Raw genomic sequence first — 14,916 nt, forward strand, 5'->3', positions numbered from 1 at the left:
GCTTGTCCCGGAATAACACGAGTTGGTCACGAATGACGAGCGGTCATTTCTGCAGCAGTTACGGAAAGAGACGAGGTTGGCCGATTACAGTTCATGAAGGCCATATTGGGAGCCGCGGGGATTTCGACAGTGTATATTAGGAAGTATATCTATGTGGTGTATGGAATATGCGTTTGCCTACCATGCCAGGCAGTGTGACAAGGGATATCCCAGCGGATGTAATATTCCTACAGCAGAAATGTTTCACAACCTCGATTGCAGGGAGCTGAAGACGTGACATATTCAGACAGAGACCATAATACATAGACTGTTATATGGTCTCTGATTCAGGTAAGGAATATGTTAATAATATTGATCACGTATTAAAGTTATTTATCTTCTGTAAGCCACTTATTCTGTTTTATATATGTTAGTAAATGTGTGATTTAATTTTTGTAGGATAAGCAATCTACCTAACTTATGTTAATCCTTGCTAATGTATATGATAGAGAAATATGTTTGCTTACTTATATTCCTTTATCTAGATACTCTAAAGTGTCTAATTTTTTTAGTTCATACCGTACCGACTAAACTTACTTTTGCAGGTGTGAAGAATCAAGAACAAATTAAATGACAGGAGTTTTGCAACAGTGAACATTGTGAAGTGGAAGATAAGACATTTGAAAGGTATGGATATTTTCACTTGAACTTGTTGAAGAATACCGTGATGACAACTTTATCATGTTGGGAATTTTGGCGGTGGGGTAGCCTAGTGGTTGAAGTGCTGAAGACCAAGGTTCGATTCTTGTCATGGGTACAATGTGTGAAGTCTATGTCAGGTGTCCCTTGCTATGGTATTGCTAAAAACAGCGTAAAACCATACCCACTCATGTGGGGATTCCGGGTTGGAATTGGTCCCCATCAACCTATACTAGTTGTAAGAGAGGGTTATACTATAAAGGGAAATAGCACCTTGCCTACTATTGCCTGGTGAAAACAGCACCTTGTTATTTTTTTTACCTTGGGTCTGAATATGCCCGAATACATGAAATTAAACTTGCACGGTCACTTGTAAACACAAATAACTGAGAAATGTCCAAAAAGGTTTACATTAAAAACTAGCATCCACTCGCCGACTCTGATTTGGAGATGCAACTAAACTTATTGTGAAAATATAATATGCTTTGATTTCTTTGAAGTAAAATAAATGCAATTAAACTTGCAAACACAAATAATTGTTAGATGTTAATCACCTAAAAATAGTTTACATTAGAAATTAGCCTCTGCTCAAATTTACTCATGATTCTGATTGGGAGGTGCAACTAAACTTATCATTCAAAGATCACATGCTTTGAAGTCTTAAGTAGCTTTACTCAGATTAGCTCAATGTCAAGCTGAAACTGAGTCTGGCGAAAATGTCAAGAAACTGGACAACAGGTATACTATATATGTCATATTTATTTTAGTAAGTAGGAAATAAATAGTAATTTTATAGAAATTTCATTTAAATATCTTTTGGCCAGGAATGAACATGTCTCTCCAGATAACAGACAACAATTAGTAGCCCTTTTTGCCAAAACAAGGTGCTGTTTTCGTCTGAGAAATCAGTGACATTTTGCCGAGGTGCCGTTTTAGCCTCACCCATAAGAGATAACCTAATAGATCAGGTGATCAGGCTCGGTGACCTGGTTTATGGCATCTGACAGTAACCATCTAACAGTGTGGATTGATGTTCACAATATCAATCACTGGATTGTCTAGAATTTTGGGCCTACCTTTAGAATACAGTACCTAACTAATCAAACAGGTCACAGTACCCTGTGGTGTAATTTGTAGTATTCTGTTGCCTGACACACTGGCAAAACAATGCCTTGTGATGTCAGGGGTCATTGGATGTGCATATATATGCTCTTTTTAGTGGTCTATCGTCTCAACACGCTATGTTGTTGCATAAGTTTTAATTATTTGTTTACTAAATATTGTTTTAAACATATTTATTTCACAACTTGTGAACTGGATGGGTAAACAAGGAAAAACTTATTTGAATACTGCTCCAGAATTAGAAAACAATATGATATGACAAAAGTACAGTCAAGGAATACAATTATATGCATGTTCTTATTATAGAAACTACGTTGTCGGCGCTGTCAGGTCGCATTTTTAGTAGTAATAGTTTACTGCAATATACGGCAAGGAATAGTATTATAAATTTAAGATGCTATGTAAAATCACAAAACCAATTGGATAGCTGAATGTAGTCTTGTACTGATTTTAGAAATTTCTAAGTTTATTTTTGACGTCCTTTCAGGATTACCTAATAGAATTGAATTTAGATCATATCCCTTAACATAATAGTACATATTCTGTCTTAAATCATTGTAATTTGGGCATATGAGAAAGAAGTGAAGTGCATCTTCAGTGTGATGGCCACAGCTACATGCAGGATTATCTTATAAATATTGCCTGCGGATGCACATTTTATAACAAGTGCATGTTTATTTTCTATATGCTTTTATTTCATTTTTTACTTATTACAGTGGTTAAAATGATTTTAAATATAAATTGAAACTTATAATGTGCAATAAGCGGGTTATAGCTGAAACGACACCTTAGCAAAACGGCACTGACTGGCGAAATACTCACCGTTAGCGAAAACGGCGATTATTACTTGACGAAAATGATACCTTATTTTTTTTTTACCTTGGTAAAATAAATGAAATTAAACTTGGATTGATAACTTGCAAAGACCAATAATTGTGAAATGTTAAAACAAGTTTACATTAGAAATTAGCCTCTACTCCAACTTATCCTATACCCGACTCAATTTATTGTGATAACATGCTTTGAAGTAAACTATATGGAATTAAACACACATCGTCTCATACAAACACAAATACATGTAGTTGTTAAATGTTGAAACAAGTTTACCTTCGAAATTAGTCCCCTACTCCAATTTACTCACCGACTCTGATTGGCAGACACAGCTCACTTGTTGTGAATGTATTTTTCACTTTAAAGTTTAAAGTACTCAATGTCAAGCTGAAACTGTATTTAAGAATATTAACATGGTGCTGTCAGATTACAATTTTTCACAATGGCCTTTCGATGTGTCATTTGAACATGTTGAAAGGTTTTACAAGGGATATTTGTCAGTAATAACTGATGCTATTTCTGCCCTTACATTACAACAAATAAATCCGCCAATATGGAACTATTTTATTGATATGTGGCAACAAACATACTTCAGGCTGTACAGTTTACAAATGGGTTAATATCTATGTCATCTTGTTCCTCCTTATGTCTGGGCAGTTGCTCGCTACAATTTCGGAACTTCTTTACAGTTACAGACAGAAAATACCAGAACCGTTAACTACTACAAATCAAATGCTGTATGGGTTTCACTGAAAGTGTCGCCACAACTGAAAATCTTCAAATACCTGTATTTGGCTATAACTTTGACTATTTTTTTTCTGTTCCTGCCTATTATCTATTCCTGCCTCAGGTAAGGATGCAGTGATTTATTTAAGTGCACACATATATCACAGATAAACTCCTGAAGTCTATGAAAGTTATTTACAAGTGATACACATAAGGACTAAGGTGGAGAAAGTATTGATGTCAACTTCTTTATTATGATGATCACAACATTTCAGAGTATGTACTTACTCCTTCATTAGGTGAATATTCACAATTCTGCTCCAAATGCTTAGATCAATGCTCATATTGTCAACCATATTTGCCATTTCTATATCATATTCATGTGTATAATACATTTTATTTCTAATAATGGCGTAATTGGGACACACAAATATAAAGTAACCCAATACTTTCCTTAACGGGCGACAATGCTTGTCTAAAGAGTTGACTAACGCCATCAGGTGGCGATCAGGCGAATGGTTGATGCATGTCATTGATCCCAATTGTGCGGGTCGATGCTCATGATGTCAATCACTGGACTGTCTGGTCCAGACTCGATTATTTACATGTAGCTGGAATATTGCTTGAGTGCGGCATAAAACAACAAACCAAATCATAAGTGCGGGATGAGTGATTTGAAATTAGCAAGTTTTATGTGACCTTCAATCACTACAACCTGATCTGAGTTTTGAAAAGATATGACATTGATTCAGTGAAAATTTGCATCATGATAGTTTCAACTGTAGATACAGTTAATCTTTTTTTTGTACAGTTTCTGTTTATTCAATGTATATGTTGTTCAAATAAGCTTTGCCTCTTCACCAACCCTATTCCTCTTTTGGAATAAATAGTGTCTAATAATTCAAACACCATCACTAATAATCATCCTAGTAAACACAACAAAGAAATGCACATCAAAAACGTCATTATTATTATTTGTGATCTCTGATAAATTAGAAAAAACTGTTATCCAGCAAGATACATTTCCTTGGTCCCAAGAAGCATGTTACATAGTAAACTGACTCGATAAGTTGAATAGCAGTCAGCGTGGTTGTAAAGGCACAACTGACTAAGCCGTCACTACTCAATTAAGTAATTAACAGACAATTGCAAGTGCTAATACCCACCCGACACTAATTGCCCTGTTAATCCCTAGTCCACAATGAGTTGACATTGAGATCATTTTGCTAATTAGCTGTTTTTAGAGTAGCAAGGTAATAAACATCAAAGGTGGGGCAGGCTTTGATCATGTGTTCTGTAGAAGAGATGATGTCACTTGTTTTATGTTTATTTAGGATTAGCTACATCCCTTGATGCTACCAAGGCAGCCCTTGAGATTATCAGACAGTTTGGCAAGACACAAACTCACACCCAAGCCCGCAAATCTACAAAAAGACTAAAAATCCTCATAGGTAAACAATAGGATAATCCACAACCCCTAAATAACAATCTCAAAAACCTAAACACATCTCAACAAACCTGCTCAACCAGTACCCACCACCTACTCCCTAAAAACACACCTCTCACTACCAACTCACTCCACACAAACCCACTCACCTCACCCCACTAGCCACAAAACATGTCCGACTCCCGCAACACTACCCAGGCAGACATCCACCAAACAGAATCACCCACACCTTCGGAAGCCCACAACACTTCCGGGAGGACATCCATCCCACTCATACCTGACGGTTTCTGCTCCAAATCACCAGTAGCTTCACCCACCAAAACAGCCGTATCGCCGATCCCCGCAACAAACACCAAAAAAAGGAAGCTGGACAGTTCCAACACACAACCACCACCAAACATGTCGCCCGCATCCATCATCACCACATTCGCCCTTTACTTTTGCGCTACAGGCCCCATAAACGTCCTTTCTAAATGTCTCACAGCCAATAAAGTAGGAATCTGGTTGAAACAGCACAAAATTCACTTCGACAAAATTAAAGAGGCTAACAAAGGTTTCCAAATAATTTTCCCAGACCAGGACTCCCTAAACGCAGCCAAAAAAATCACCCAAATCTTCCAATACACAGTAACTCATCAAACCCCAAACTGGCAGCTATTCACTAGGGGCGTAATCAGAGTAAATCCTAAAGAAAACAACGAAGACTTAGACATGTACGCACAAGACGCTAACGATAACCAAGATATGTACCCCCAACCTAAAATAACTAGCACCCGAAGAATAACTTCAAATAGAAACGGTAAAATCTCAAACACACCAATAGTCATAATCAATTTCCAAAAATCAGCTAAATATCCAGAAGCACCTAAATTTATCTCCTTCGGAGCAACCACTAAATTAGAAGTCAAACCATACATAAAACAAGTAAAACAATGCTCTAACTGTCTCCAATACAACCACACAGCCAATCAATGTAAATTCCAAAAAACTAAATGCAGGAAATGCGCCCAAACTGACTGCCCAGGGACATGCACACCCTGGTGCATACACTGTAAAAGCATACAACATTCCACACTATCCAACCACTGCCCTCATAGACACACCCCCACACAACAGGCCAACAAACACATCAATATCGACACGGCCAAACTCCAAACAAAAAGACAACCACAGCATACAAAACAACCTCTGCTACCCACACCACAACCAAACAACACCCCACGCATCCTGCAAAGAGTACACCCAGCACCCAAAACACACATCCACCACACGTCCATCCCACAACCCTCCACTAGCACATTCACAACATCCACACCTGCACGCAAAACAAGCAACAATACGCCCGCCACAACCCAACCCGGCACCATACAAACCACAGCCGCTATGGCAACAACAACCGATCCCAAGCAATCACAACCCGAAAACCTAGACAGTAAGGAAACCACATCCAGACCACTACCACAAACACAAGCACGCACGCAAACCACCCCCATGGAATGTGAGGAAACTAAACTTAACAACACAGAAGAATATGAATGCACAACCGAGGAAGACATAAACGAAATAACTCTCTCAACCCCCCAAAAAACCAAAACCTTTAAACGCAGGCCTCAGCAAATGTCAAACAACAAACTAAACAACTTAACCATCCTTCTCGCATACATGCTAAAGGAAATAAACCCAAACGCTAGCACTAAAGCTTTCTATACCGTAGCAAATAAGCTTAAACTGCCAACCCTTACCTACGAATTCTTCAGCATAGGCCTCGAATTAGTTAGCCCTACCTCAACCAAGTAAAAACCCCTAGCCTAAATCAAAACCTAACCTCCAAACACTAAAAGCCCAAATAATGGAAGGCCTAAACATATTTCAGTGGAATGCCAATGGACTAAATTCCCACGGACACGAACTAAAAGCAAAATTTAAACAAGATAAGGGTCCGCACATTGCCTGTATCCAAGAAACCAAATTCTCAAAAAAATCTAAATTTACTCTACCAAACTACAACTCAGTTAGAACAGACCGAGCCAAACCTAAAACGGCTAGAGCCGCAGGAGGATTAATAATACTAATCAGAGAAGACATTAACTATGAAGAAATCAAAATAAACACACCAAACCTAGAAGCAAACGGCATCCAAATAACTCTCAAAAACCAAAAAATAAACATCATTAACATATACCACTGGGCAGAACAAAAAATTCAAGCTGAGGACCTAAACAAATTACTGCAAATAAGCAATAAATCAACTATTCCTAGGAGACTTTAACGCTCACCACCCCACCTGGAGCATAGATGAAAAAATAGATAATCATGGCAAACTAATCTCTGAATGGATAGAAACAAATAACCTTGTACTCCTAAACAATAACCAACCAACTAGATACGATAAGAAAAACCATAAAATGTCGGCTATCGACCTAACCATATGCACCCCAGATCTGGCCCAAAGTACTCAACGGGAAGTTCACGACGCCCCACTAGGTAGTGACCACTTCCCTATAAACATTACCATAGGCAATACAAACGTTCCTACCCAAACAGAAAACCTAGAACCAAAATTCAACTATAACCAAGCTAACTGGGACAAATTTCAGGATATCTGCAACCAAGCCAACCTAACCAAACTAGAAAATAAGGACCCAGAAATCTACTGCAAAAACCTAACAGACTACATAATTAACGCAGCCAAAGCATCAATACCTTATAAAACAAATAACGTAGGCAAACCCTCGGTACCATGGTGGAACGAGGAAATAGAACGAACTAGACGCAAACGTAAAACAGCCTTCAATAGAGCCAAACGCAACCATAACCATATAACGGTAGCTCACGAACTAAACCACAAGGTCCAAAAACTAGTCAAAATAGCTAAAACCAAAGATTGGAAATTATTTTGTGAAGGAGTAAATAATCGCACAGATGCCAGAACAGTCTGGCGAAAAATCCACGCCATTAGAGGCTTAAAACGTCACAAAAAAACACCCAACATAAACAATTCAACCAACCCTACCGAAAAGGCAAATAACCTAGCAAACCACTTCTCGGCCATAAGCAGCAACAATAACTTCAGCGAAAAATTCCAACAAAAACTTAAAGCAGAAGCCAAACCTACTACAGAACCAAATAATGATAACCTCGAAATAAACCAACCTTACTCAATGGAAGAACTCCAGTACGTACTCCAAAATAGGAAAAAGGGAACTGCCCCAGGACTAGACCTAACATCCTACCAAATAATCAAAAAACTCCCCCCCCAACCTACTCCAGGCACTACTTAAACTATATAACCTAATCTATCAAAACGGACAGGTACCAACTCCCTGGAAACAGGCACTAGTCATCCCTATCCCTAAACCCGATAAACCAACTAACCAGGCAAATTCTTATAGACCAATATCCCTAACCTCAAACCTATGTAAAGTAATGGAATCTATGGCCAAAAATGGACTACAACACTACTTAACTCAAAATAACATCATAAACACAGATCAAAGCGGTTTCACTCCTGGCCGCTCAACCTTAGATAATCTCGCCCGACTAGAACAGGACATCAAGACAGGACAACTCAACAAACAATACACAACAGGCATCTTTCTGGATTTCTCCAAAGCATTCGACATGGTTTGGCACAACGGGCTAATACAAAAACTTTAAAAAATAGGACTAAAAGGACAAATAATAAACTACATTCAGGACTTTCTAAACGAACGTAAAATAACAGTGGGGATAGACCATACTCTATCGGACCAGTGTCCCCTAGAAAATGGCACTCCCCAGGGCAGTATCCTCAGCCCCACACTCTTTAATATAATGATAAACGATCTCTTCGAGGGCCTATCCCCTAAAATAAACACATCCAAATTCGCGGATGATGGAGCCCTCTGGATCCGCACAAAAAGCATTAATATGGCCCAAAATTTACTCCAAAAATCTCTTAATAAAATACAACAATGGGCTGACAAATGGGGCTTCTCCCTTTACTCAGAAAAAACAACAGGAATAGTATTCAAACATAAAAACATGAAACCCGCCTCCCCAATCCTCCAGCTAAACAACCAAACAATCAAATTTCAAAAACAAACCAAATTCTTAGGACTTATTTTCGATGAACATCTCACCTGGGATGCTCACATCCAAAACCTAACAACTAAATGCAGTAAAGACCTAAACACCCTAAGATGCCTCACTGGCTCAAACTGGGGAGCCTCCAAAGATACCCTCCTCTCACTCTACATATCACTAATTAGATCAAAACTAGACTACGGCTGCGCCATATACAACACCCTAAACAACTCTCTATCTAAAAAACTTGACTCAATACAATATCAGGCTCTCAAACTAATTACACGCACCCAACATGGCACCTCCTACACTTCACTTCAGTCCTTAACAGGAGAAATGCCACTAAGTCTACGCAGGGAACAGCTAAGCTTAAATTTCTGGGCCGCATCCCAATCAAACCCTCTAATCCAAAACTTAATAAACCAAAATATCAGCCCCAAAAACCAAGCTCTAACTCGTAAACACCCCTTACTTACCCCAATATCCCAAAGAATAACAAACTACCTAAATGAACACCAAATTAAAAATCTTAAACAAAACTCCAAACAATCAAATATCTTCACCCCTAAACTTAAAATACCCAAAATAGACACAACACTAGCTAGCCAAATAAATAAACAAACTGACCCAAACATAGCTAAAACCACCACACTAGCATACATACACGAAAATTGGCCAAATTGGTGTCACATTTACACGGACGGATCTTCAGATCCGACCTCCAAACACACAGGTTTCGGAGTCCATACCACACAACCAACTAAAACTACACAATCCTTCCGACTCCCAAACAACCAATCAATATTCACGGCAGAACTAATGGGCATGGCCTCAGCCCTCCATAGTCAAGAATCCAAAAACCACAATAAAATCCTAATACTTACCGACTCCCTAAGTGGACTGCAAGCCCTCCAAAACAAAAATACCAAAAACCGACCTAAATTAATAAATCTAATACTTAAAAGCTCCAACGACCTAACTAACGCAGGCAAACAAATAACCTTCTTGTGGATACCCGCCCACGTAGGAATATACGGTAATGAAAACGCCGATAAGGCAGCTAAACTATCCCTCAAAATCCCAGAAATAAGCTTAAACTTACCCATCTCAAAATCAGAAATTAAAAGTGTAAATAAGCAAAAAATCACCCAAAAAATGGCATAACCTATATCTAAACTCAAATAGCCAAATCAAAAAAGTACTCAGCAAACCACTAACCAAACCAAAAATTCACCATCCATCAAAAAAAATCAACAGAGTAATCACTAAACTCCAAACAGGACACACCAACCTAAATAACCACCTAAAAAAACTAAAAAAACATACTACAGGTAACTGCCCACACTGCAAACAACTAGAAACCCCAGAACACGCACTCATCCACTGCACACACTACCTAACACATCGAACCGCATTACAAACCACCCTCAATCTAAACAAGGCTCTCACTCTAGAAGCAATACTAAACCCACAAAATAAACTAGAAAACTTCAAGGCCTTAGGCGTATTCTTAATCAAAACGGAACTAATAAAACGCATCTAAAAACACTATAATCCACCAAATCAAAATTACATAAACACACAAACATCCACCATACCCAGCTCCCTCAGTTCTCCTTCCCTACCCCATTGGCATCTATTCCAAATCTCAAAATTCCCAAATTCTATATAAGCAACCCCTAAACCCCCCTCTTGGGTTGCACACACCACTTTCGCCCCTTTCGGAAACACATTAAATGGCCTGGCCGGGCCCGTGTGCGAAATACGCATCAGTCGGAAAGCGCACGTTAAATCTCCAAAGTAAGTAAGTAAGTAAGTAAGACACAAACTGATGTCTCCCGTGTAGCACACTATGTGTCAGACACAGACTTTGACCACTCTGTGCAGATGCATATCAATGCATAAAGAACATTGGGTAGATGATACAACAATGCCACACAAGTCAAAGTTGGGTTTCACTGTATTTAGAAACAGATGATGGATCCAAAACTTTATGACAGTAATTATGATTAATTAAAACTTTGCCAGGCCAATATTTTGGCAGATTTGCATGTTATTGTTAATCTTCATTTAGTTAATTTTCAAAAAAGATAGGATAAATTATAAAATATGATAATGAGTCATGAATATTTGAATTCAGATCAGAACAAACAGGGAGGGTCACCCCAAAATGTGAGAGTCTCTAGGGGAGGCTTTTGACAAAATGGACAATAAAATATAAAGTGCTTTGCATTTTCTTTCTGGGAGGGTTGTGTCAAAAAATGAATGAGAGCATACCGGTAATACATGACCGGCCCCTTTAATGTAATATACATAGTTTTTAGTTGATGGTTCAGGTTGTACTTTTCAGTTGAATTTCTTATCACTGTCTTTGATGGACTACCAATTAACGGTAGATATTAAATATCCATAATAACTTAGATAAATGCTTCTACAGTCTCATCTTAATTTGTCAAAATTTGAATTTCAATATAGCTTCCATTAATGAATTAATGAATTTGGTGAGAATATCTATTGCCTGAATTCCTAATATACTTCTTTTGTATTTGGTGTGCAAGGGTAGCCTAGTGGGTGAAACAGTCTCTGAAACCCGGGTTCAATTCACCACATGGGTACAATGTGTGAAGCCCATAGCTGGAATATTGCTTACAAACTGCATGAAACTATACCAACTCACTCGCTCATTAGGTTGTTTTTTGAGATCACTTACATGACATGTGTTTTGATAATTATGAATAGTTGCATTTATGTATTTATGTATAAGAACCTATGTAACTTAGTTTTGCAAAGTCTTGTTTACCCTTCCTTACATTTTGATGTAATGCAAACATTCAAGCAAAATTCAGGTGAACCTTGTGGTATTGTTTTAGAAGACCGGATACATTTTTGTATTTTCTGAACACTTTTCTGTTTGCAATGGCTTATTTACATGTTCAAAGATTGGTTAAATATCAGTTGCAAGATAAATTGTCAATACCTCACTGTTCGAGAAAACAACTTTAAACATTTGTAAATATGTGTGTGTTTCATAACTTTTGACTAACAAGTTTCTAAAGATGTTATGAAATGTTTCAGGTACCTGGATTTCACAATCTGACACCAGCTACATTTAAGAAGATCTTGCTCACACAATTCAGACAAGGGACTCGCCGGATGATTAACAGTACTCCTGATAACAACCAACAGATTCACCTCAGAAAGTGATGATTCTGAATGAATAATGCCACACCAGTGTTACTGTAGGTGGTTTTATTATGACACTAATGAAGTCTGAATGAATTTATGCCAAAGCACCGTGACTATGTCCAGTTTGTGTACACCGATGCTGACTTTACAAATCTGAATGACTTTTGTGGTTTACTGCAGAAACATAATTGACTTTAGATATTCTTCTTCAATAAAATTCTTCTGAGATTTGACTAATTTGTTTATTTAGAAAATGGCATTGAAGCGTCTGTTCTGTAAGGCCTTGCAAACACCACTGGTTACTTTATGCTAGTTCCTCTTCTTGCTTGATCAAATTACAATTTGTGATATGTACCAATGAAATGCCATATAATCAATAAATAAGATTTTTTTCCAAAAACATGATTTGTTTTGCTTCATTAGCATAAAGAAATATAATACTGATCAGCCATAACATAGGTGCTGAACAGATATAAAAGGTACTAATGCCCTGAATGTTTTCCTACTATAAATACAGCTCACTTAACAACAGTTGTAGTTCCACCTTAGTAGACAAATGACATTGGTATTTTTTCTGTACTTTATTTAGGTGTTTTCTATGGATGCCATTAGTCTTATGCACCAATTTGGGACAATTGTATTCTGTTTTATATTCCCATGAAACTACACTGTCCCGATATAAGTACTGATACCGTTCCAAACTAATCTTTTAATCTCACCAGGGCCAAATGCCAAAGCACATAGCCAATGCCATTTTTTTCTGAGTGAGAATGCTGTTTTGCCACTTTTAGCAATATTGCAACAATATCATGGTGGGGGACACCAGCAATAAGCTTCACACATTGGACCCATGTCGCAAAACAACTTGTGAACAATGCATGCCCACATATCTCAGTTTGAGGAGGATATTTACAACTTAAATAACACAGAATATTACAACAGGTACCTGTAATGCACAGGCTAACATTATTTACCAGAAGCAAGTCATGAAGAAAATTTGCATCCGGATACCTTCCGGAAACCTTCCAGATGCCTTCAACAACCTTCAAATTGCTTGGTATTTTCAAGTTAATTTTTTTATGTGTTTCACACTTAAGTGAACAAAATGCACCCCCCAAATTTTGACATTTTTTTGGAAGGTTTCCGGAAGGTATCCGGGCCGGATCCAAAATGGGCAGGTATCCGGAAGGTTTCCGGAAGGTTTCCAGAAGACGGAAACCTACACTTTTTTTGCTGTGCCCGAGAACGGAGAAAGCCTCAGTGGATGCAATCTGGAGATTACGTCATGTCTGCTATCACTGATGTTCCAGAGGACTGGAGAAGTCGAGCTGATTATCTACTTTCACTGATAGGTACAGGAGTAGTAAATGACGTCACAGCCAAGAGTTTGCTTCTGTCCCTTATTTCCGGTCATGACAAATGATGTGGACATCATTTTGCCGAGGGGAGGAAGTGTGTAGTAGGTGTTAATTCTGCAGCTTGTAAATATGTTAGTATTTTTAGTGTAGATAAAGTAACTTGTCTTTTCTATTTCAGCTTGTTGATTCAACAGAGGGTTGTCTCCTTATCAGTATTTGCTACTGATAACTTTCTACTGGGTCAAAGGTCAATGGTCCAGTCTATTTTACTTCCAAGGGTGTTTTGTTCTATTGTTTGCTCGTCATTAGGGTTACCTGTTGTGAGCCAATTAGTATACCTTTCAATTCAAATCCCTTTCTCACCTGCCATTGCTAATATTATGCTGCACACACGCCTGCACTGCACAGCAATGGATTGAGCATCAAGTTATCAAGGGTCATGTGACTGTCGAATGAGATGACTGGCAGAAGGCATGTTACACTCTCGTGTCACACACAGGGTATGTTTTGTATATAGTTTATCTATATAATATGTTCATGTTGTGCATTCATTATGCATAATATGATTATGTGATGATTTAATGATTTCCTCAGTTATGCGTTTAATAATGTGTAATTATATTGTCTTTGTATATGAAGGTACATCTGCACTGATTAGATATCGAGGCAGAAATATATTTGCGTATCTGCTGTAATGATGTAATCAGTTATTAAGAAGCAGATCGATACTTTACATTTAATGTGTTATTGTACATTTATTCTGAAACATGTGATATATTGTGATTTTAAATTGTTTCAGGAGTGTCTTCTTTATGCCTTCAACTGAATAAACTGATATTCTCACAAACCTGTGGACTGTAATCTCTTGCGACTAAGGGTTACACATAAGGTCTACAACATTTGCTGTTCATACTGGGTGTTCAGTAAAATAATGTGATATGTTCATTGTTCATATTGGATGTTCAGTAAAATGATGGGATGCGTTTACAGTACATCCTTGGTGTTCAGTAAAATAATGGGATGTGTTCACTGTTTATACTGGCTGTTCAGTAAAATAATGGGATGTGTTCACTGTTCACACTGGATGTTCAGAAAATAATGTGATGTGTTCATTGTTCATACTGAGTGTTCGCTAAAATAATGTGTCCACTGTTCATACTGGGTGTTCAGTAAAATAATGTGATGTGTTCATTGTTCATTCTGGGTGTTCGGTAAAATAATGTGATATGTTCATTGTTCATATTGGATGTTCAGTAAAATGATGGGATGCGTTTACAGTACATCCTTGGTGTTCAGTAAAATAATGGGATGTGTTCACTGTTCATACTGGGTGTTCAGTAAAAAAATGTGATATGTTCATTGTTCATATTGGATGTTCAGTAAAATGATGGGATGCGTTTACAGTACATCCTTGGTGTTCAGTAAAATAATGTGATGTGTTCATTGTTCATATTGGGTGTTCAGTAAAATAATGTGTTCATTGTTCATACTGGGTGTTCAGTA

The 14,916-nt window shown here is 37.8% G+C and overlaps 1 protein-coding gene across 3 annotated transcripts in view; it reads left to right on the top strand.

Moving 5' to 3' along the window:
• LOC124128138 overlaps nucleotides 1–14,916 on the top strand; it is a 111,510-nt gene that overhangs the window by 10,722 nt on the left and 85,872 nt on the right. Inside the window, exon 1 of one of the 3 annotated variants that reach the window (XM_048391392.1) lies at nucleotides 13,307–13,514. The exons of 1 other annotated variant lie outside the window; for it this stretch is intronic. The gene's annotated coding sequence lies outside the window, so the exon portion shown is untranslated. One more of the 3 variants, XM_048391399.1, reaches the window with a different exon arrangement.

Source organism: Haliotis rufescens, unplaced genomic scaffold (assembly GCF_023055435.1).
Source record: "Haliotis rufescens isolate VD_foot unplaced genomic scaffold, xgHalRufe1.0.p SCAF_10, whole genome shotgun sequence".
Classification (NCBI taxonomy): Eukaryota; Metazoa; Mollusca; class Gastropoda; order Lepetellida; family Haliotidae; genus Haliotis; species Haliotis rufescens.